This window comes from Rhodamnia argentea, chromosome 4 (genome assembly GCF_020921035.1).
Source record: "Rhodamnia argentea isolate NSW1041297 chromosome 4, ASM2092103v1, whole genome shotgun sequence".
Classification (NCBI taxonomy): Eukaryota; Viridiplantae; Streptophyta; class Magnoliopsida; order Myrtales; family Myrtaceae; genus Rhodamnia; species Rhodamnia argentea.
The window spans coordinates 26,015,094-26,039,307 of NC_063153.1; the positions used below are offsets into that span (position 1 = coordinate 26,015,094).

At 40.7% G+C, this 24,214-nt stretch overlaps 1 pseudogene; it reads left to right on the plus strand.

The window, feature by feature from the left end:
• Positions 1 to 11: 11 nt before the first annotated feature.
• On the plus strand, positions 12 to 2,296 carry LOC115754013 (annotated as a pseudogene).
• Positions 2,297 to 24,214: the final 21,918 nt, after the last annotated feature.

The following is a 24,214-nucleotide window of genomic DNA, read 5'->3' on the forward strand; positions in this document are numbered from 1 at the left end:
AATGCAAAGCCATGGGAAAGAGGAAGGAGGAGGAGGAGTGCTTGGGCAGGAGAGACTGGGTCGGCGGGTCTTTTAAAGTTAAAGAGGCGGAGTACAGTCTGTAGGACATGGCAAAATGTGGCATGGAGCTCAAACATTTTCAATGACTAGGGCATTTGTGATTCGTAAAGCCTTAACCACAATCGTGACGTAAATTGTTCACCTGATTTATTTGCTTCAGATTTGAATCGTAAGCTTGATTCCCGAATCAATTACGGAGTCGGTTCGATTTTCGATTTCAAAAAAGCATGGATTTCCAGTTTTCGACATCTACTTACCCATCAAATCTAATACGGATTAATACTTCATAAATGCAAGACCTTTAAAGCTGTTATCCCCACAAAATTTTCAAGGGTTTAAACACTCGGAATTTTACGAGCACACCCTGCTTGATTATCACAGCCGAAAGCCGGTCTTGAATGTTTTTCGCAAAGAGGACCCACTTTTTTTTATATGGACGAGAAACTATATCCAAAATAGGAAGCCTACTCAAATTAAGAATCCGACCTCAACTAGGAAACCCACTTAGATCGGATTTTCTTTACCGTGTCAAACTCGAGATTAGAGATAATTTAGAAATCTCCTAGAAATATTCAGGATATGCGACACGAATACCGATGCTTCAAACTCGGGCCGAAGCGGAGGAGTTTCCGTCCCGCCGTTCAAGCCGGCCAGAATGTCGAAAGAGGTCCTGGACAGAGGCAGCATTGAGGATCAAAGGCTGGCGTGGGTTGCTTCAAGGAAGAGCATGAACGGTTTGGTGAATAGAGTCGCTGCGGCGAACCTTGAGAACATTGTTCCTGAGCTCTTCGGTGAGAATCTCATCCGAGGGAGAGGTCTTTTCTGCCGTTCTTGTATGAAGTCAGCAGATGGCGTCTCCGGGATTCACAGAAGCCTTTGCTGTGCATTGGTTGCTGTCGTCAACTCGAAGTTTCCAGAGGTCGGCAGCATTCTACTGGGAAGGATCGTTTCGCAGCTCAACAGAGCTTATAAACAGATCGACAAGCCTCGATTACTTGCTGCTGTTAAATTCTTAGAACATCTAGTTAACCAGCGAGCGGCTCATGAGATTGTCGCTTTGGAGCTGCTCGCTGTTCTGCTGGAAAATCCGACCGACAACCGCATGGAGGTTGCCGTTGGCTTCGTGACCTGAGTGTGGTTCCTTGCTGCAAGACCTATCTCCTAGAGGTCTACATGGTATCTTCGGACGGCTTCAGGGAATTCTTCATGAAGGCGAAATGGATAAGCTGAGTTCGGTTCTCGATTGAAGGCCTCTTTGCCATTAGAAAAGCTAAGTTTCAGTCCGCGGTTCGTCCAGAATTGGACCTTGTGGAGCCAGAAGATCAATTGACACACAGAGATATCACTCCAGGAGAACATCGATCCGGAAATTACTCTTGACATATTCAAGCCTGATCCGCAGTTCGTGGAGAACGAGAAGCGTTATAAAGAATTGAAGAAGACCATTCTCGGTGATAGAGTTTGAGCAGGAAAAAGATTCGGAAGAAGGCTCACAAGACGGATCTGCTGAGGAATTTGACGGAGAAGAGGATGAACAGATGAAAATTAGAGATGAGACAGAGACGGATCTTGTAAATCTGCAGAGAGCGATATATCTGACGATTATGTCCAGCGTCGATTCGAGGAAGCGGGGCATAAGCTATTAAAGATTAAACCAGAAGCTGGACAAGACATGGAGTTATGTATAGGAGCGTCGCAGTCGAGAGAGAACTTACCGCCGCTACTATGGTCTGCTGGGGCAGCGTTTTTGCATGATCAACAAAGTCTATCAGGAGAATTTCGAGAAATGCTTTGCTCAGCAATATTCAACGATTCACCGTCTCAAGACAGACGAACCGAGAAATGTGGCAAAATTCTTCGCGCAATCTCTACCATGGCACATCTTGGCCTACATACGATTGACTGAGGACGACACCGCTTCCTCGTTGCGTATATCTATCAAAATCCTCTTTCAGGAACTGTCAGACCATCTGGGGAGGATCCGTTTGCTTAATGAACGCCTGAACGATCCACTGATGCGGGATCTCTTTCGAATCGATTTTCCATAAGGACAATCCAAAGAACACAAGATTCTCCATCAACTTCTTCACATCCATCGGACTTGGCGGCATAACCGAGAACTCGCGTGATTATTTGAAGAACATGCACACGTCTCATAATGCGGCAGCAGCAGCAAGCATCGTCAAGCTCAGATGATGAACTCGGGAAGTTTGAGCTCATCTTATGAATCATCTGGAAGTGACATTTGTTTTTGCAGGGGCTGATTGTGTAAGAAAGATGAATGTGCTACTGTTCTTCACTTTCCTTTACCCTTTTTATCTACTCTTGAGGCACTCTATTGATCTTAATGGGCAAAGGTACGGCGATTTGCCCACAAATGAGGAGTACGTGATGTTAAAGCAGTGGCGGACTAAATCGATGTTTCACAAATTTGGATTGACGCTAGCGCAAGGAATGTTGCTCTTGGTGCAGCTCTTGAAGCTGCAGTTTGCTTTTCTCTTGGCAAGTAATAAGAGTGCATTTGGTTCAGGTTTGGAAACGAGCTTTGAGCTTTTTTTCATTTTTTTAATAAAAAAATCAAATCCCTGAGGTCCAGAGATCTTGGTGGCCCTCGCCGGCTAGATTTGCCCTTCGCCGATTTGCCCTTCGCCAGCCCTTTGTCGATCACCCTAAAGAAGAAGATGGAATGCAAAAATCTGGGAAATGGGTAAAAATGAAATTTTAGTAAGGTTTTAAGGGAAAAATATGTAACTCACTAATTTTCTTTAATGGGGCCTTTAGCATTTTGAAAATGCGGAAAGTCCAATGCTGGTCTCTTTTAGCATTGGGCTGTTAGCTTTTCCAAGGCTGACATTTGGTCAAATGGATTTTGCAGAGGCTTGCTAAACACCCCATCATTTTCCCAAAGGACTTTAGAGGCCCAAAATCTCTCGGAAAAGCTGAACCAAATGCACCTTAAGATTAACATAGTGTCAAAAAGACTTCGACAAAAGCTTGCTTGTGTTCTGAGTTTCTTTATAGTCCACATGTTGTCTGTTAGAGATATGCCCTAAAGCGACTATGTAATAGTTACATGTTAGGGATTTCAGTTATATTTTCAATTTCTTATTTAATTAATGGCAAAGACGTATTTATTCATTTGTCCAATTATTTACTTATATGAATAAATTCCATGAGATCGGTTGTGACTGGACCTATTCTTGAGACGTTAAGAATATGTGTGACGGGTTCACGATTAAACCGAATCTTTAAAATGTTCTCGATCAATGGATCATTGAAAGGATATCAATGATCCTGTTGAGATCGGTGTGTTCTTGACTTCGTAATTAAGTATTGGATACTTAAAGGAATGACGAGTCACAAGTCATTGGGTATTGCGATGCCCGAGCTAGAACACAGGTGCTTGTACCGGACAAGTTCATTGGACGTGACACGCATTGAATGATTAGCAACATGGAAGCTTTTAGCGTGGTCAATGTCTAATCGTTCATGCTTTGGTCTTGTGTAAATAATCCTTAGACCCGAGGCATAGTGTTGACTTGTGTGTTGGATGGCTATGGTTCACGAGGACGCATATTGATGGTTCGTCGATCCGTCTCTGTACTTGATGATCATAGTTCATGCACATACGAAATCACACGTATGCGCAAAATGGAATCTGTCTCCTTGTCACATGCAAGGTATGATATCCTATGCAATTTAATTATGACAATGTATTGAAATCCTCGGCCGGGGTTATGATCGAGAATGAAATGTTCATGTCTCATATAAATGCATGTCAATTAGATTTGTGCATATGATCGAATTGGTGACTTGGCAAATATTCCATGGTCTTTGTTCGATCGGGATATAGTAAGACAGAGGGATTGAATTACACTGTAACCAAAGGCGACGGGTTTATTATGTTCTTAAAGCATTCACACATGCCGGGTAGCCATGACATATTGCTAGATGTCACTCATGGCTTGTAGGACCTAGATGTTGATCGGGACAATCAATTCTCTTAAAAGTACTAAAGTGTTAGTGCATGTCTTCTTGCCATTTCGGTGATGAACCTAGGGATGTCACACACCTTAACCAATACATGACGACGTTGAACGGAAAGACAACATTGCAAATATGTTTGCAATTACGATATACCGATTTTAGTCGGGCTAAAATTAAATTAAATGTGATTTAATTTTAATTTTATTTTTGGTCATCGGCTCACGTGCATATAATGCACACGAATGCTCAACGTGGACATATATTATAGGGCTTTTTTCCAAACCAGGTGGACAAAACAAACTAATTACCAAACCAGGTGTTGACTTTTTTTATTTACCAAATCAGGTGTCGCTCGGCAGTCATAATGCCGAGCGGCACCCGGCTCCGGCGATCACTTGCCGGTCGGCGGGGGCCCTGGCGGTGCGCCTCTCGCTCGGCATTGTTGGTGCCGAGCGGGTGACCGCGCCCACCCCAACCCCACACATTGGACACACAACGTAAGATATGTTGATGCTTTGGGACAAATTTTAGGGGGTGCAATTGTGCTGATAGTGGATGATATGAAAATATCCCTGTTTACGGAAAACGTCTCTCTCACCGAGAGGGAATGATTCGAGAGTAAAAAGACGAAAAGGGGGTCATTCCCGAGAAGTGAGCTTGGGTTGATATGTGAATGATGGAAGCTAAAGGGGGAAAAAGGTAATTTTCGTATGTGCATGCATTTGGACTGGGTCGGGGGTATCCTCGCACTCCAAAGGGCTAGGTGATTACGAAAATTCACGTGTAATTGACTAATCTTAGGGAACCAAACTCTTAGCTAGGGCTGAAGCTTGAATTCATCGGAACAAAAAAAAAAAAATCACGCGACAAACTAAGAAGTCTCATAAGCAATCGGCTGATTTAACAACCCGTGGATTAAGGGCATAGCGATTTTGGCGCGTCGCGAGAATTCTTATAATTATGTATGTGTATGTAGCCACCGATATCACACGAAAGCATATGATATTCATGCCTCATGTTTGAATGAGGAGGGGCGCAAAAAATAAAAAAATAAAAAGGCATTCTCTTGTCGAATGGGACTCTCATCACTTGCACGGGCCTCCGAGAAACCAAGCAAAGGATGACCCAAAAAAAATAGGAAAAAGGAAAAAAAAGGTCATCAAGACGATTGGCTTTTGACTATGCATGAAAATCAAAGATGGTGCAGAAACTAAGATGCCTCTTCGGCTATTCAAAGAATGGCTTCTTGGGAACATGCAATTTTTTATTTTATTTTAATCATGTTTTGTCAATCAATAGTTACCGAAGTGCTTTCTTGTGTAAGTGGAGCAAAAAAAACATGGTTGGTGAACAAACTGAAAAGTTCAATGTACATGATATTGAAGAGATTAATTTACATCGAAAGGACATTAAGGCAGTCTTTTATCTTTTTGGGGGGGTTGGTCGAAGTTCATTTTAGTACTTGGAAAGAGGCAAATTTCGCGAGCCGATGTTGACTTTTTGAGTAGACCATAAAGCTCATTAGGGTTCAAGTCATTGTCTAGCTTACGTGGATTGGAGTAATCTCGTATTAAACAACAGATCGGGGTGTGGAGCGATATAAGATGGATTCCGAATACGATGTTTGCTACGTTTTAGGAAAAATCTTCAGGAGATTAGTGACCGCGGAACGACTAGAACCGCTCTTCTTCCCACTTAAAATTGATTAGAAAGCGTAGGGTGGGTAGAGCAAAATAGATGTTGTTAGAGAAATGCTTTCAGTTGATGGTTGGAATATATGAAAGCGGGGACAAGAAAAGTCCCGAGGTAGATAGACAATAATGATTTGGGGCTATTGAGGTCGTCTCTTTCCTCATCCCTTTTATGCTCATGGTTTGAGCATTTTCTTATTTCTTCCATTCTTCACCCTCGTCCACTTCTGGTTCTTAGTCCTCCTCTTCTTCTTCTTACGCCCCGTGGGAGTAAAGCCTTCCCCATTCGTGTCGGGTTTTCCAATCTCGGGTTGACAATCCTCGCAGAACCAAAGAACGTCCCCATGAAAAACTACGGTCTCTAGGCAATAGCTGAAAAACAGATAAAAAAAAAATGAGGCCGACATTCCAAATTTTTAACAGCGAGCATTCTCTTGCATGCATGCATACGAGAATGCATATGTATCATTATGTGATGTAATTATAGAGGGTGTGAGGGGCGAACTTACCGGTGGACAGCGTATTCCTTACGGTCGTTACAATAGATCAAAGTCTCCTCAACACCGGTATCTCCGCATTGGAGGCGGACAATCGCCCGCACGAACATAAAATCGGGGTAGACCTCAAACCTTATTTGGATTTTTAGGCATTTAAAAATGTACGGCCTTTAAAACCGATCAACCTAATTCTCACAAAATGGAAACAAAAATTGTGATGGTTGTGAAAAACAGCGATAACGAGTGAACCTTTACGAGAAATTAGCGACGAAAAGTGTAGGACGGCCGGAGTATGCGTACCATTTCCTTCGTTGGATTCACCGCCACGAACGTAGAATCCCCGTCCTGGCCGTGGCAGGGGGGTACTCGCCGCGCTCGGCGGCTCGGTCTTGTTGGACGAGAGAATCCATCCTGTCCTTCCTTTCTTTCACGAAGCACTTAAGAATGAGAGAAAAATAACCGGGACTAACTTCGTTTTTGCGCTGCAACTTTGAATTCCTTCCCGTCCAATTTACATTGCAAGATTTGGGGGAGGCCCTCCCGGCTTTGCAGCCTGTATTTGGGGGAGGGCCTCCCCCCGCCGCAGCACCCCCACGGGTCCGCAGAGCCGCGCCCGGGGGGGGGTCCTCCCAATACATGCTGCGAGAGAGAGAGAGAGAGAGAGAGAGAGAGTGAGAGGTCATGTCACTTCAAATTTGAGAGAGAGAGAGAGAAAGAGTGAGAGGGAGAGGTCATGTCACATTATTGGCACAGAACCGAGTACTTGGTTGGGGGGTCCTCCCTCAACCAAGTACGTTGCAGTGCCAATAATGGCACCGCATGAACAAAAATAAAGAAAGAAAAGCATGACGTTGCAGTACCAATAATGGCACTGCAGCACTTATGGGAGGCCTCCCCTACACCTTATTGTGTGCAGACGTAGCTTCTGTTGGGTCCGCACACGGGGGGCGTTGCGGCGCCATTCACGGGTTTGATTAATTCAGTTTGAATTATTCTCTTTTTGCATTTGAAAGTCCATGATGCCCAAGTTTTTTGGCTCCATACGAGGTGGGAAGGGATACTCCGACGACGTGTATGTGTACAATTTCATGTAGTAATTATATGTGCACAAAGTAGGAAACTATTGGCCGTAGATTAATTAAGTAATTATATGTACACATAAATGATGAAATATCACGCAATTGAGATATTGTAATGTCACAAAAAAAAATTACACATGTAATATAAAAATCAACTAAAAAAATGAACGTAATAAATATGATCGTTGAGCGGTATTATAACATTACAAAAGTGTCATCAAACTATTTTACATAATTGACACAACCGGCATCTAATCCCGGGCCGATACGTGCGCACATGTTTGCCTGTTGTGCCCTGATTTCCCGCAGTTCGTGCAATGGTTACGCGAATCGCTACTGCTCGGGGTTCTCCAGTCCATCTCATTACGTATCCGAGATGCACGAGGCCTTCCTTTCTTCCTAATACGCCTTGGATCCGGAACTAATGGCAACTCATTAGCTTTATCCCGGTAGTCATGATGCCCTAACGGATGAAACATGTACCGATAGCACTGAAGGGTTTTGTCCAACGTATAACATTCATCTACGAACCCAGTGTAATCAATTGCATGTAGTTGGCATACTGCAATTACGTGGGAACAAGGAATTTTCAACTGTTCAAATTTCCCCACATGTGCATGTTCGCTCGTGTAGATGCACTTTGTATTTGTTGCCCCCGGATCCTCTAGTTCTATCACGTGCGGTTTTCATTTCGTAAATCCCTCTTTCGTAGTCGAAACATCTTACTTGATGCCTCTTTGCCTTTTCGCTATTTTTGTGGAGCGTTTCACCCGCAATTTGCGTAAATTGCCATTGGTTGGCCTTCTGCATCGTGTACATCGTTCTCCTCGTGTCAAAATAATGAGACAAGCGGTAGAATATCTTTTCCACCATGGCTGTTATTGGCAAACCACGAACGGGTTTCAGCATCCCGTTGACCGATTCAACCAAATTTGTGGTCATCGACCCATATCTCTTCCCTCCATCATAAGCCTTTGTCCATTTCTCCCTTGGAATCCGATTACACCATTCAGTTGTGGGTTGATCGACCTCCCTAATTCGGCTCATGATGAAATCGAACTTCCGTCGTTGATTCGCGTAAGCTGCACATTACAACAATAATCGATACAGTACATTATAGTAAAATTTTGTAAAAATTTTTGAGGTGGGAATTCACAAAATTCAACGTTTACCTGCCATTTGAACATGTTTTATCCCGTCGGCATTTTTGAAATATTTTTTATAGTTGCTGACAATATGAAGAATGCAATATCTATGGTGGGCATGTGGAGGACGCTACTGTCTTGTCTGCATTGCTTGTTGAATCTCGATATGTCCTGTCGATATCACACAAATATCATCCCTTACGGTGACATATCTCCGCACCATATTCATAAACCACCGCGAGTTGTCAACATTTTCCCTATCAACCACAGCAAATGCCAATGGGAAATTATGATTATTCCCATTAAGTGAGGCCGCACAAAGGAGCGTTCCTCGGTATTTTCCATACAAGAAAGTACCGTCGACAAATATAACAGGCCGACAACTTTTGAAACCTTCAATTGTTTGCCTAAAAGTCCAAAACATGCGGTCGAAAACCGTGCGGCTCTCATCCTCGGCCATGCGTTCCTCGATCACGAAATGAGAACCTGGATTCTCTTTCATCATTGCGTTCATGTACCTCCTCAACCTACCATATGACTCATCCCATCCGCCAAATTCTTTGGCAATCGCCAATTGTTTGGCCTTCCAGTTTTTACGGTAAGTAGGTTGGAAGTTAAGCTTGTCTTGAATCTCCGCCATGATCGCCTTGATTTTGATATCTGGTTGGGCGGAGACCATTTGTTGGATGAAGCTGCATATGTACATTTGATCGAGGTGCGGATGATGCTGAGATGCATGTATATTACTGCATGTATGTGGGCCATTATACTTACTTATTTTCCAAAACATGCCACCCACTTTTGTGATCGCGCGGAGCCTCCAGCCACATGGTCCATTCGGATTACCACACTTGATGACATATTCTCTCTTCTTCGTGGTATCATAGCAAAACCTATGATTTCTTCTCATTGAGTACTCTTTGGCAGCTAGCAGTACCGCATCCCGTGATGGAAAAAGCTGCCCAACAGCAAATTCTTTCGACGGATCAAATACCGTACCGCCCGGCTTTGCTCTTGTATCGTCTTGCATCATATCAAAGTCGATCTCCGAGTAGGGCGGTGGATGTACCAATGGCTGTATGGGGTTACTATACTGCGTGTTATAGTAACTCTCCATATTGTCAGATTCAACGACTTCGGCATCACTATCATCTTTGTCCATCCAACTATCATCGTCTTCATCGCTAGCCTCATCATGGTCATTATTATCATTATCACCATCATCATCATTATTATCGTTATTATCATCGGACTCACCCGGTCGATTACGCACAACATCTTGTCCTTATTGTTCTTCTTCTTCTGCTCCTTCTTGTTCTTCTTCTTCTCCTTCTTGTTCTTCTTCTATTGCTCCTTCTTGTTCTTCTTCTTCTTCACAAACATTGGACCCTTCCCCCGTATGGTAATCATGTATCACCCGGTGTTCATCTACAATGACATAAAATACTACAAACCCCATTCCAGCTGATCGATTGGCAAATTGCTGGATCATCCGAATAGTATTATCATCACGCACGTCCATTATATCATACACGACAAACCCTTGTGTGACATTTGGGTATCTATAGATGATGCTATGAATGTACTGATTTCCGGTAATATTCAACGCGCTCTCAATCGTAGCACGTAATGCATCTAATGTCCATATGTTTGCAAACGCGAACCAGGTGGATTCTCCGCCTTCGTAATCAGCTCCATAATCTTTTTGCACTATTCTACCTCCCCAATGCAAAATCGCAACAGATGTAGACGCCATTCCGCTAAAGAAATTATAAATTATTTGGCGGCTACATTTTACGAAACATTACAACAACCAACATATCAAATGAAATAAACATCCTTCTATAGCCATAAACATTCTGCTAAAGAAATGTTTACAAAATTAAAATTCAATGAATTTTAAATATTGTAATTATTTCACGTATAAATAACAACCCAAAAAAATAAATCTATACTTAAGAAACTGTAAAAAAATAGGTACAACAAAATTAACCTCGAAATATCGATGGAGAGCACGTGCCGAATGAATATTTCTTAAGCGCCAAGACAATGCACCGAGCAACAACGTTGGCTTGGCACGAAATCACAACTTCTGGGGAAAAAAATTTCAGAAATTAATTTCAATATGACGTAGATATTAATAAAAAATATAAAAACGCACCTTGTAATATACACTTATCGAAGCAACAGAGAGGGCAACAATTTCTGAGCCCGGGCAACCGAGAGGGTTTTAGTGTGAAATAGAGGAAGTGCGAGAGTTGGAACACGAGAGAGGGAAAGCGCAAGAGTGATATGAGAATGCGAGAGTAAGAGAGAGGGGAGCTTTAGCCGTGCTTTAAACACGGTCGAAGAGAGGCTGTAGCACCCGTGAAGGTGCTTCAGCGCGAATAATGGCGTTGCAACACATTCGCAGATGCTACGGCGAGTGAGGGCCAGCACCCTTTAGGAGGTAGGACGGCAATAACGCCATAATGACGTTGCAAAAATAGGGGGTGGGAGGCACCCCCTCCTACGACTACAATAATGGCGCAGGGGAGGGCCCCCCGTTTCCAGCGCCATTATGGCGCCGAAAGGGGGGGCCTCCCCCATCTTGCAGCGCCCGTGGCGCTGCACCGGGGGGAGGGGGGCCCGGCCTCCCCCCTCCCCTCCAGCGCCATTATGGCGCTGCAGAGGTAGGGGGAGGCCCCCCTAGGCTGCAGCATGGCGCTGCAGCCCTAGTGAGTGGGTTGCCCCTCCACATGAGCTGCGGCGCCAATAATGGTACTGCAGTCATGGGGGGCCTCTGCGGCGCCTTCACGGGCGTTGCAGAGTCTCTTTCAGCTTTGCTTTTTTAAGTAGAGGCGAGTGCTCTCATTTCTCATCATCGACTATATTTCTTCGATTGCTTACTCAACTCTTGTGCTCTTCCTCGATTACTTACTGAAGTTACGAAATTTTAGCATTCTTCACAATTCCGTTGAAATGGCACGGAGGAGTCACATTCAGCCGGGGCCCGAGAATGATTCACTACTTAGTGGACGGGCCCGACACGGATCACAAGCTTTATGGGACACCGAGGTAATTGCGGAATTTAGCATGTTAACTGTCATTTGTCACGACATTATGAAAATAGTCACTAATAGTTGATGTGACAATTTTGCGGATACCCGCAACTGCAGTTCTTAGATGTCAAAGAGCGGCGCAACACGTAGGTGAACTTGATCCGCGAATACTCCCTTATCTGCAAGATTCGGGATTTTACGGTGTTTATAAAATGGGGTTTGTCCAGCTTGATTGGCATTTGATTACAGCATTGGTCGAGCGATGGAGGCCCGAGACCCATACCTTTCATATGCCGGAAGGTGAAGTTACGATCACGCTGCGGGACATTGCGATGATTACGGGGCTTCCTATCGAGGGACTTGTCATTATCATCGCCCTCTCTGATTGGAATTGGGGCAATCTCTGTGATCATCTACTTGGTGCTCGGCCAGCTCAACCGTGCGGCACACAAATAAATTTAAGATGGTTGAGTGAAAACTTTCACCATCTTCCGTAAGATGCCTATGAGGTCACTGTACTATATCATGCTAGGGCATTCGTTCTCCTCCTGATTGGAGGATATATTTTCGCGGACAAATCAGGTGCTCGAGTTAGTTTGCTATTTCTCCCACTATTAGCGAACATCGAGGCCCCCTACACAATACGGTTGGGGTTCAGCAGCACTAGCATGGTTGTATCGGGAGCTATGCCGTGCAACCGATCCAAACGCGAGGCAAATGGGCGGTGCCCTACATGTACTCTAGATTTGGGCGTGGGAGCGTTTCAAATGTGTCTCCCATGGTCCGACTTCCGTTGCTCCTTTCCCGGATGCACCTTTCGGTAGTCGGTATGTCATGTATTGCCCTTTTTCATTTCGTGCGTCATTAATTTTTTTGCAGCGCGTATAGTACATGAAATCTAAAGTTTTATGTTTTCGTTGTTGGAGTCGAGGCCGAACTACAACCGACATCCCCACGCATACTGTGACACATCTGCGCTACCAATTTGATCGAATGGGGACCGATGATGTAAGTAATGATAGCAACGAGTGGGTTTAATATAATGTTAATCTTTAAATTTAGCTTTGGTGTAATTTGATATATTTCATTACGATAACGGATTATTTGGGAGCCGTATGACGAAATTGAAGAAGATGTACCAGATCACTGCTTTCACGGACAAAACTATTGGAGGGCGAAAGTCCCACTCATCTGTCATTTGGATAGTTGAGTGGCACTATCCGCACCGTGTACTTCGGCGGTTTCGGTTGCGGCAGCCAATACCTAAGAATCCTCACGATCATAGTGGCTTGCATGGTCTTGATAACACGCCACCCAAGACCGATTGGGAGAATAAGCACAGACGGTGGATCGATTTGTGGAACAGACGTGCCGCACGTATAGTGCGGGGTAGACATTCAACGGAAACACTCCACTTTCATTCCGGATATATGGAGTGGTTCCGTCGACATACAAGGAAGTGGATTTACATTGCGGGAGAGCTGCAATGGGTTCAACGGTTCGTGCATTTTAATTTCAATTTATTTCACTACTTATTTTAAGTAACATAAATTATTGATATATTGATAACTTTTGTTAATTTTGATATCATTACTAGGTTGACGGGGTCGAGCAGATCGTACATATCATGGATTCGGTCGGTCCATCTCCTCGTGCTTGGGAAGAAGTGAGGACGATAGCTAGGGCAATGTTATATGCCCGGAATGAGGAACGGCGGCTAACAATGATGCCAGCACCTCAACCAGCAACTACGGCAACACCCGTTGGGCCGGACGAGGAGGATGACCCCCCTGAGACTGTTCACCCGACCCGGAGAAATCCTCGAGCTCATACATATGATGATGTCGTCCCGTATTCCATGGAATATCATACAACGGATTTCGCTCCCGAGTTCACTCCGGGGTTCAGCCAACATTTCGATGCAGAGTTCACCCGGTTCGCCGGAACATTTGATGATCAACATCCGGAGACTCCGGCTAGTTCTCCTTCGGAGTATGGACCCGATTTCTCTCATTCTTATCCAGTCCCTCCTACAGAAGGGTATGACATACTTTCACAAGATATGCCTTCGTCATCGAGACATCCTACTCGGTCGGACCCTCGTTCTCGTCGGTATGACACTAGGCCTCCCGATCAACGGAGACAACCTCATTGCGGAACAGGAGGTCATGTAGGAAGACGACATCGTTAGTACATGTAATTGCAATTAACTTGATATCTATTATGAAGATTTCGTGTTTTTGTATATCTTATGCAATTATATGTCGTGTTTCGACACGTATCCATTTTTATTTATTTGAAGAAAACACCAAAAAAATAAAAATAAAAAACCACGGAAACGGTGCCCATGGTAACACAAATACGTAATTTTTTTGTTCATCACTAAAACCTTAAAAATTGAGCTACCACCAAAAACCGTAAACCCTGTGCATCAAAAGGGGATGGTGGAAGAAAAGCATTAGATGGAGCAATTTTAAAACACTAATCTCCATTCAAGAAGATCATATAATTATTCAAGAAGATCATATGATTATTGGAGAAGCTACTTTTCTACGTTTCTCCCCGGTTTAAACACACGTCAGAAGTTTTCCAACAGGCAAATTTCATGTTCACTTTTACCCCGGCAAAAGTACACTTTTAGTGTCATAGTTGTGTATGAAGATTACTTTAGTGCAAAAAATTTCAAACGGATTACTTTAATACTAAGTCGGAGACAAAAGGATCAGTTTGGTACCTCCGGCAAAAAATTTTCGGTGAAAATTAATACGTGGCTTGAGCATTTTCTCCTTTTAAATTTCATCCAAAAGGAGCTTTTGGTGATCAAGTCAGTAAATCTTGTGGACAATTATGTGAATTCTGTCATCAGATTGTCTCGCGATGAATTGTGAGGACTATAAAGAAGTGACAGTATTTTAGAGACTCAAGTGTAGTTGTAATTTTCGTTTTGTCGCTTGATTAATGGTGAATCATGTGCTGCTCCTCATGGAGTATGTGTCGCCAATCGGATCGCATAAATCCAGTGTCCGATATATTTTCTTGTTTGTTTATTATTGTGTTCGATTGCTTTTTTTTTTCTTTTTTTCTTCTTTTGAAACAACTGTATGAATAGCTTCAAATTAACTTGATCAGCGGAAAAAGAAATGAACTCTCATTTTTGCAGAGATATTATCAGTCCGTATTTCCTTTAAAGTAGTATATATATATATATATATAGGGGTCAACCCTCAAAAGATTCTATGCATGTTTCTATCCAAGATGAAATCACCGATCCAACTACCCCGGCGAAGTCAAATTCCTATTTTGTTTCCCAATCAATGTTCGAGATAATTTTGATGAAATGTCCCGATACAATTTATCCTTAAAAAAAAATATGAATCTGGTCGGTTCGTTCTCTCATAATTATTCCAAAAAGAGCTAAAGACAACATATCGTGCAGACACATATATGAGCTCAACTTGCATCTTTCGAGCAACTTCATAGGATGAATGCTTTGACCAATGAAAATAATAAATTAAAAAAACCAATCGATCCCTTAAAAAAAATATAATGCCCACTCATATAAACACTGGTAGATGATAGTTCAAAGTAACTTACAAAATGCATAGAGAGTGTACAGATATACTAATTATGTTTGAGAGTGACCACGGAATTCTTTTGTCTGTTCAAATTTACAACCCTAGAGCAAAGAGAGAAAATCCTTAGCCGGAAAGTTACAACCGTCAAGTTACGCCGCACCATCTTGTGTCCAGTCTTGCTTGTGAATTGGTATCACAATTTGCATACAAACAATTTTGACTCATCATCAATATATTTGCAAGTAACGCTCTCTTACATTTGATTCAACGATAACAATTGCAGCTAGCCATTTCAAGTACGCGAAACACGGGGTTGACGCTCTGGACCAGGAGAAACTCACATACGGCTACAGTTGGATCGAGAGGCGACGCTACGATGAACATATTCGAGAAGATCTCGTATGACATCAAGATCGAGGCCAACCCCGAGGGAGGGTCCATATGCAAGAACGAGGAGCAAGTACTACGCCACTTTGGTAACATTCGGTTCACCGAGGAGCAAATCAACGAAGGCAAGGAGAAGGTCTTGGGCTTGTTCAACGCTCTTGAGGGTTATCTCTAGGCCAACCGTAATGCTTGCTAAGAATGTCGGACGTATGAGGTGATCACCATCTATTACCACAAGATTGTCGATCTTATCATGATGTCTCTCCTAAAGGGTGTGTGTCTCTTCATGGTTGTTCATTTTTAATCTTGGGTTTATGTTCGGATTAAGGAGCCTCGGGCCTGCCCTATAGCAAGTCTCTGAGATCGTTCTGTTGTTTTGAGTATTTTGAGAATGGTGTGATGTCAAAAAATAAATACGAAGGAAATCCTCTTTCTATTTTCTTAGTATGCGCGTAATTTATTATTCCTTAATTTGATACGTGAAAACTAAGGAGGGAAAACGTCAACCGTCGGAAAGCAACATGCTCTTTATTTCTAAAATAATTGGTGTCCGCACTATCATTATTTGGATAGTATATGACACCTCGGCTAACAATTTATTCTACAAAAGAATAAATCGTTAAGTACTTAGCTTATAAAGAACTGGCTAGGTGTTTGAGGTCCCGTATGCTCGATACTTAAAACTCCAATTCGTTTGCACCTTCTTAATTACAATGTACTGAATAATCGATATCAATTTCGTGATCAACCCAATTTGCCTACTTAATTAATTATGATTAATACATACTCTTCCAACAACTCTGTCATTTGGATCAAATGAAATTAGCGCATGCCATGCGAAGTTAATCCAATTATAGACAATATGAAAATGATAGGAGTGTAGTGTTGTACATTTTACAATCTAATTCGTCCACAATTTGTAAAATGAAAACACATTGACCATTTAGCCGATGCCTTTTTCTTCCCCAACCTTGACCGCTTTCATGTGTCGGATAAATTATTTCCTAATCATTCACTCTATAATACAAGTCCTGTTTCTACCATTGAACGAATCCAAATATATAATTATTTATGATTTGTTTTATTTCGCGAAGCCGGTCGGCACTTATAGTGCCGAACGGACTGTCGGTCGGCACTAATCTTGCCGAGCGGCGATCCGTTCGGCACTATAAGTGCCGAGCGGGAGGCGCTCCACCAGGGCGGCCGCCGACCGGCTGTGTGATTGCCGAGCCGGGTGTCGCTCGGCACTATGATCGCCGAGCGACACCCGATTTGGTAAATAAAAAAAGTCAACCCCCGATTTGGTAATTATTTTGTTTTTTACACCTAGTTTGGAAAAAAGCCCTATATTATATGTCTAACATGCACATTTATTATTGTATAGCCTTTTTGTTTTTATTATATGGTTATTATTATAAAAAAAAAATTATTATGTGCATGCACATGGTCAGCAAATGCTGACCATGTGCGTGGCACACGATGAGCAAATGTTGCTCATCGTGTGCCCATGCACAACGAACGGCAACGTCGGTTGCCGTCGTTGAGCAATGCACCCACGATCGGATCGTGGGTGCTTCTCACGATGCTGATCGTGCGGCGCATGTTTTCAATTAAAAAAAAAAAAAGGAGATTTGTCTGCAGAAAGGAAAAAGGGAAACGAGTGAAAACGGTTTTCACTCGGTGTGCATTTGAGAAAGTGTATGAGCATTTTGAGAGCTGCGAAAAAGTATTCGTAAAATGAACTATTGAAGAGCCTCTCAAAAACTCTCTCCCTTTCGTGACCAAAATATTTTGAGATTGCGGAGTAATGTATCCACGACATTGCTAGCACAATTCAAGTGGTGATTCTCGCGCGCTCGTTCTTCCGTTCATCGTTGCGATTGGTGGTGTGTCCGAACTAGAGGCCCGACACTTGTGGGGCTCGAATCGAAGAATATCTAAACCTATTTCGTTTCAAGCACGCTTCAAGAGGTAATCCGTTAAACCCCTTTGTTGCACGTGTTTTTTGATTGAAACGCACGAACTACGCCTCTGGAGATACGTGTATAGGTTTTTTATTTATTTCCGCTGCGTATTTTATATGTTTTATTTACCTATGCATGTTACGTGTATCCCAACATTGTCATGATCAAGGTTCAAATTAGTTGGTCAAGAAGCAAGATATCATGATGGGGTTTTTGCATTACGGAATGTCCGAGCTAAATGATCTCAGAATTTTTCTGCTTTGGTGATCGTCTGTAGATCTTACAACACTGCTTTTCACGAGGCTCGAACTAAAACTTGGCAGTAATGGGGGCGCATGGTAACACTTCTCTGCCGTAAATCAACTTCCGACCGGAAGTTGATTTCTCAACTTCTCCTTCAAAGCAGAAGCTAATTTTTCTACTTTTACTTCATATTGACTTCTAATCAGAAAAATTCGTTTGATCATGGTTGAAAATTTCTACTTCTAAAACATTATTAACAAAATCTTCGATGACCGGAGGTGGCTGGCGGCGGTGGCCGGCGGCCGGCGACGGCGGCGGGTGACCAGCGGTGGCGGTGGGCGACCTGCGGCGGCGGTGGGCGACCTACGGCAACGGTCGGTGAAGGTCAATGTGATCGAAGAAGTGATTCTAAGGTGGAGAAGTAAAAAAAATTTTCTTCTCAAAGTTGGCCAAAAATCTTGCCGGAAGTTAAAAATCCTACCGGAAGTTAAAAATTCTACCATAAGTCAATTTTTTTACTAAACGGATTTCTACTTCGACAAGGTTTTTACCAAACGGATTTCCCTGCCAGATTGACTTCTGGCGGAGAAATCCAGAAGTAGAAGTGTTATCATGCAGCCCCAATAGGACCAGACTTCCTTTTTTCGCCTTTGCAACGCGACATTCTAATCGGGCTACCATGTTATTGTATGTAGGCTAGCTCCATTTGAAGCCAGTGGAGAAAGCAAATGGGCTTTGGCTCCTCCCATGGTATATATTCGAGTCTATATTTGATCGTCTGGATTTCTAGTTTGGGTATAATTGGCTTTCATGAGATATGAAATCCATGTATTTTGCTATATCCTATCCACTATTTGGTAAATTGTGTAATTTGCTAACAATAATACGATATCACCTAGAGAGGCTGAATAGGCAAGTATAATCAAACTTAATAAGATAATACGAAAATAAAAACTCCAAGTTTGATAGGAGCGTATATAGAGAATCATAATTGTGCATCGCTCCTATCGGATAGCAAGTAGATGTGGTTAAGAAAATAGAATACGATGCAACATAGTTTATAGTGGTTCGACTTTTGTTAAAACCTCATCCACTCTCCCACACCAATATCATATTGGTTGAATTCCACTTAGTAATCAAATGAGAAATCATAGAAAGATGTGCTAGCTTGAACACAAGCACTTCGACAAAAGCGAGTGTTGCTTCTACTCAAACTATCTTCCTCTACACACTTTTGAACTCTACACAACACTTCTCGGAAGATCTCAATGATTAGCTCTAAAGGATATTTTAGAATATGTGTAGCTCTCTTGAAATATGGATAATGAACTCTTGATATCTCTTATTTCTCTTCGAATATTGTGCTCCTTATATACTCCTTGTCCCCCAATCTTGGCGCAGGATAGAACCACACTAAGGATCAATATTCAAACTAATTGTTGACAAATTGATGAATAAAGATCATGTAGTTGTCGAGATTGAATGACCAGAGATTTAAGAGTATTGTTCGTCCATACAATCAAATCATTAAATCCATAAATCAAGCTTCTAAGAAAGGAAATTTTCTAAGGTGATTGCCAATCAATCAAGATTCCTTATATGAAAAATTACAAGAATATATTTAAGGTCATTGGTCAATTGATATAACTTAGGAAAGAAGTTCCAATTAGATCATTAACCGTTAGTGAGGGATATTTTACCAAATAAACAATTAAGAAATAGTTTATATAAACTTTGAGGGTCATACGAAGATTCAAAATATCTCTTGTCACAAATAAACCCGAGAGAATTTGCTTCTGTTCATGAAACCCGCATCTGTCAAAATATAGACATTTACCGGATTGAATATATAAGGCATAATGGCATATTCATAAAGAGTCCTCAAAGATTTTTCACAAAGTCTTTTCAATATATTATAGCAGTTTTGTTTTCTTCAAAGTCTAATAGAATTTTTCAACAAATCGCACTAATAAAGTTGGATATTTTCACATCATATCCTGTCGATTGTTTGATACAAACGGCATATCGGTGTAAATGAACCCAAAAATTGCATAAACGGAGATGTAAAGAATCATTCATGATACTCTTGCATGGCTGCCTGCTTCATTTTATTTTCTTAGTTAATTTTATTTCCCCCCCCTCTCTCTTTTTTATTTCTTTTATTCTCGCCCATCATTCGCCAATGAATTTTTATTAAATAGTAAACTATCTTGATATACCTAAAATACTAAAATATGTAATAAACATATATATATATATATTTAATTTATATGGTAAGGTAGAAAGAAATTCAAATATATAAATAAAATGTGAACAAATAAAGACAAAATTTTTGTTATTTTCAATTTCTTAATATTAGAATTTAAATATGATTCTTATTAGAATATTATTTTAATTTTATTGATTTGCTATTTTATTTGGAAAGTCAAGGTTCCATTGAAGAGTTGCTATTATTTGTTTTTTTTTAATTATAAAAAACCCTAAACTCGCACACATGTGATAAAGTTATTCCAAACTATTTTTTTGACTATAAAAAACTTCAAATTGGTACACCTATGACAAATTCACTTAAAACTGGTACACTTGTGGTAAATTTACTCTTCGTTAGTTTTTATCAAATTTTACCATCAAATTATTAAGTTATGGCAGGTGATAGGTATACTAGTTTGGGATTTTTACCATATGTTTGCACATATGTATTAATTTAAGATTTTTCGTGGTATTAATCCGATTAAACAGAATTAACGGAGGATAAAGTTTTTACATATGTACCGGTTTGAGATTTTTGGTAGTCAAAAAATTTAGTTTAGAATAAATTTGTCACAGGTATACCAGTTTGAAATTTTTGGTGGTCAAAAAATAGTTTAAAGTAAACTTGTTACATATATACCATTTTGGGATTTATTGTAGTCAAAATAATATTTTTAGGTAAATTTATCACAAGTACCAGTTTATAATTTTTTGTGGTAAAAAAAATAACTTAGGATAAATTTGTTACATATGTGCTAGTTTGAGGTTTTTCGTGGTATTAACCCAAGTAAAAATTAAACTAGGAAACAAAAAATTAGCAAATCTTAAACTAGGAAACATCAAATTAGGAAATTAACTTGGAAAAGGAAACATTTGACACAGTTGAAGGAATCTTTGTTCTTCAATTTCTAAAACTTCATCTAGGATGCCGTCTCCTCATTGGACCCTGATGCTCCCGCATCACCATTCTCCTGTAGAAGCATAGCATCATCATTCCGCCAAATATGGCCTACAACCTTCAGCTTCTTTAAGTTGAACAGAATCATTACTAGAAGTCAGAGTTTTTTTTTTTTTTTGTGTCATAATTAGAAGTCAGAGTTTTTTCTCTTGGTCAAATAGAAACAATGTGATTTTTCCTCTCCCAATGCCCAAATCTGATCAGCCCTCGGTACTCTCAAATTTTGCTAGATTTTTCAAATTGGATTTTGTTTTACTACGAACTCAAGGGTGCTGGTTCTTGATACGACACCAACATTACAAGTTCAAAACCGCGGAGGCTTGACACTTATTGACCTTGTTTTTATTAATAAGGACTGACATTGAGATGTTTTGGTAGCAATAATAAATGAAACAAATACAAATAGAATGACATGAAACGAAGAGACAACAGTATAAAGGAAGATATGCCAATTGAAATTGACGTGACGAGGACATTAGAAGAAACATGCATGTGTGTATATAAATATTTAAAAGAGAAATATGACGCTCTTGATTCCATTTAAACTGTAATGGAGCAGTTAACAACATCATCCGTCTCTTTCACACATTTAGATGAGAGGTTTCCTCCCTAGTTTCGTAGGATGATTCCATGGAAAATAAACATCAATACTTTTGGTGATTTGGTTTAACCTTCAAGGACCGGTGGGCGAGATTATCCAAAGACACACGGAGCAATGATCTTCATCTCTTTTTTGCCCGCTTAAATTGATCCGGCCATGCAAAGCTGCAAGATGATAATAATAATAATAACAACGTCCTCCAAAAGAAATTGGGTCGAGAGGAGAATCTCCATGAGCCACCACTCATTATATCTTGGACCCCAAGATCATCGTCCTTGGCTTCGCAATAAATTGTCAAATTAGTTCCAACCTGCAAATTATTATAGATCACAACATGTATCTTGCCCCAAACATCTCTCACACAACCAGTTGGCAATAAAGAACAAGTAAATATGATCCTAGCTGAGGAATTCATTGTTGCGGGACATGTCTCTAACATCAACATCATCCAGCTTCTTATGGACGAGGAATGGAGAAAATTAAATTTTGCCAGCTTGCCCCATCCATATTACTTTTTATTTTTCTTCTTTTTGCTTTGGGATAAGAATTGCCCCATTAAATGAGCCACAAATCAATATAATATCTTGTACATAACTTAATTAAACGAAGGAAAATGAAGACTGACTTTGTTGTATCTGTAGTCTAGACAATGAAACATTTAACTTTGCAGAAGCCATGTATTCACTGATCTTTCTTTTTTTTTTTTGGGTTTCTTTTTATCATGAAAAGCTAGACATATTGAGAACTCTTACTCACATGATGTATCAAAACTTTAAGGGACTTTTTTGGGAAAAAAAGAAAGGGACATTGATAGGCAGTAATTAGCTTTTTTAATAGCCAAAAGGGAACAATTGCACCATTATTGACACCTAAATTTTTACCAGTCATTTAGTCATTAATTGCATTTGAAAATTAGGGACTAAGTTTAGTCCCTACCAAAAATTAATTAAATCATTCCGCATTTTAGTGTTTTAGCATTTGTCGCATCACATTTTGCATTCAAACTTCATGAACATAAGTGGACTTAATTGAAGGGGCACTAAGCTTAACCGAACCAATTGGATTAAGCCACAGGACCAAAAATCGCATGTTCACTGCTCATGAGATACATGTTTGAACTCACAGTTTGGACAAGAAATAAATATAGTTTTCGTGGAAGATCTTCATGCAGAAAAGTCCAAGAAGGAAATGACAAAATAATATAGGAGATTCTTCTTACACATCCACAGCAGAAAAATAAAAATAAAAAAAAGAATTGTGTAAGGCTCAAGAAAAAATCACGTAAAGGAATAAAGGAGAGATATGGATGAGATCTTTCACATATTCACAATAAGAAAGAAAATATGTTTTTTTTCCTTGAAGATTCTGGACTACTTCACCTATAAAAAGAACGTCGATGTTCACTCAAAGGGACTTTTTTTTTTTTTTGAGAGAGAGAAAAATCAGAAAATTAGAGAGCGATACACGTGAGAAGAGGAGTGAAAGCTTTGGCCGAGAAGCTCTCCTGCGACCCAAGATTGTGGTGCAAATCTATACTTGTTCCGCATCGCAACATCGTTGCCGACTCTCCGACCACCCCCCCAAGCTGTTCTTTCTCGATGAAGCAGTCCTTCGGTGCCCATCAGATAAACGTCAGGAGCTTGTCCCCTCCCAGAGATTTTTACTCACGTCCCACAACGAGCTTTTGACGTTTTACTGCAGACGTCCACCATCACAATTATTCCACGTGTATGAAGAGGCGTCCTAGCTTGTCTCCTTGAAGTTCATGGTGAAGAAAGCAGCTGGAGTTCCTTCCGATCAAGCTTGAATTCTGGTTTTGTTTTCTTTTGTTTCCTTCTTGGCGTAATCCTCACCAGTCTATCTTAAAGATTCAGATTTGGCACGTGATTTTCACTCAAGTTCGAGAAAGAGAGTAAAGTACAAAGCTCGCAACCAAGGTAAACCACCTAACTTGGATATTATGATCATTTGTTTGCGAATTTTGATTGATTGAGTCGTTTGTCCTGAATTGATGCTCGCGTTATCATAAAATTGCTTGTCCCAGTTAATTTCTTAATTGGCTTGCATGATTCGAGAGTTAATCAGATAATTTTGAGCTTGGATGAAATAACACTCAATTAGAAAGATGCATTGCGTCCTTCCGAAATTTGTGAGTAAATTGCCAGATTTGGTATGTTCATAGATTGGATTGGGATTTATCCTAGTCTTTTGAAATCGCCTTGAGATAAAGCTCCTCATCCAAAATCTCTTTGAAATCCTCGAATATAGTCTCATGATTTTTGAAATTTTTGAGATAACTCTCCGATAGATCTTGTCATATTGACTTTGTGGATAATTGCATATATCTTGAGCATATCTTTGGACTTGTGGCACATCTTTGGATATTTTTGACCATATTAGATAAGTCTATATATTGTTTGAATCATATCTTTTAAGTTTGGATAGTTATCTAAATTTTTTTTTCTTTTTTTCAAATCTCAAGAGATAATTTTCTAAGTTCAAAAGATATGTGAATCCTTTGCGGATAGGGGTTTATCCCCTTTAAAATTTCGGCACCTACCCCTAGTTGGCCGAGAAATTAAATTTTTTTTATATACCTTAGTCTAATTCAAATATTTTTATAATCTACCTTGAGTATAATACATGCTCCCTTGTGCCTTGTCCCTCGGAATATGTGCATTGTGGATGACTATCCGACTTTACCCCCGAAGTATGACGTCATCCGCACATGAATTT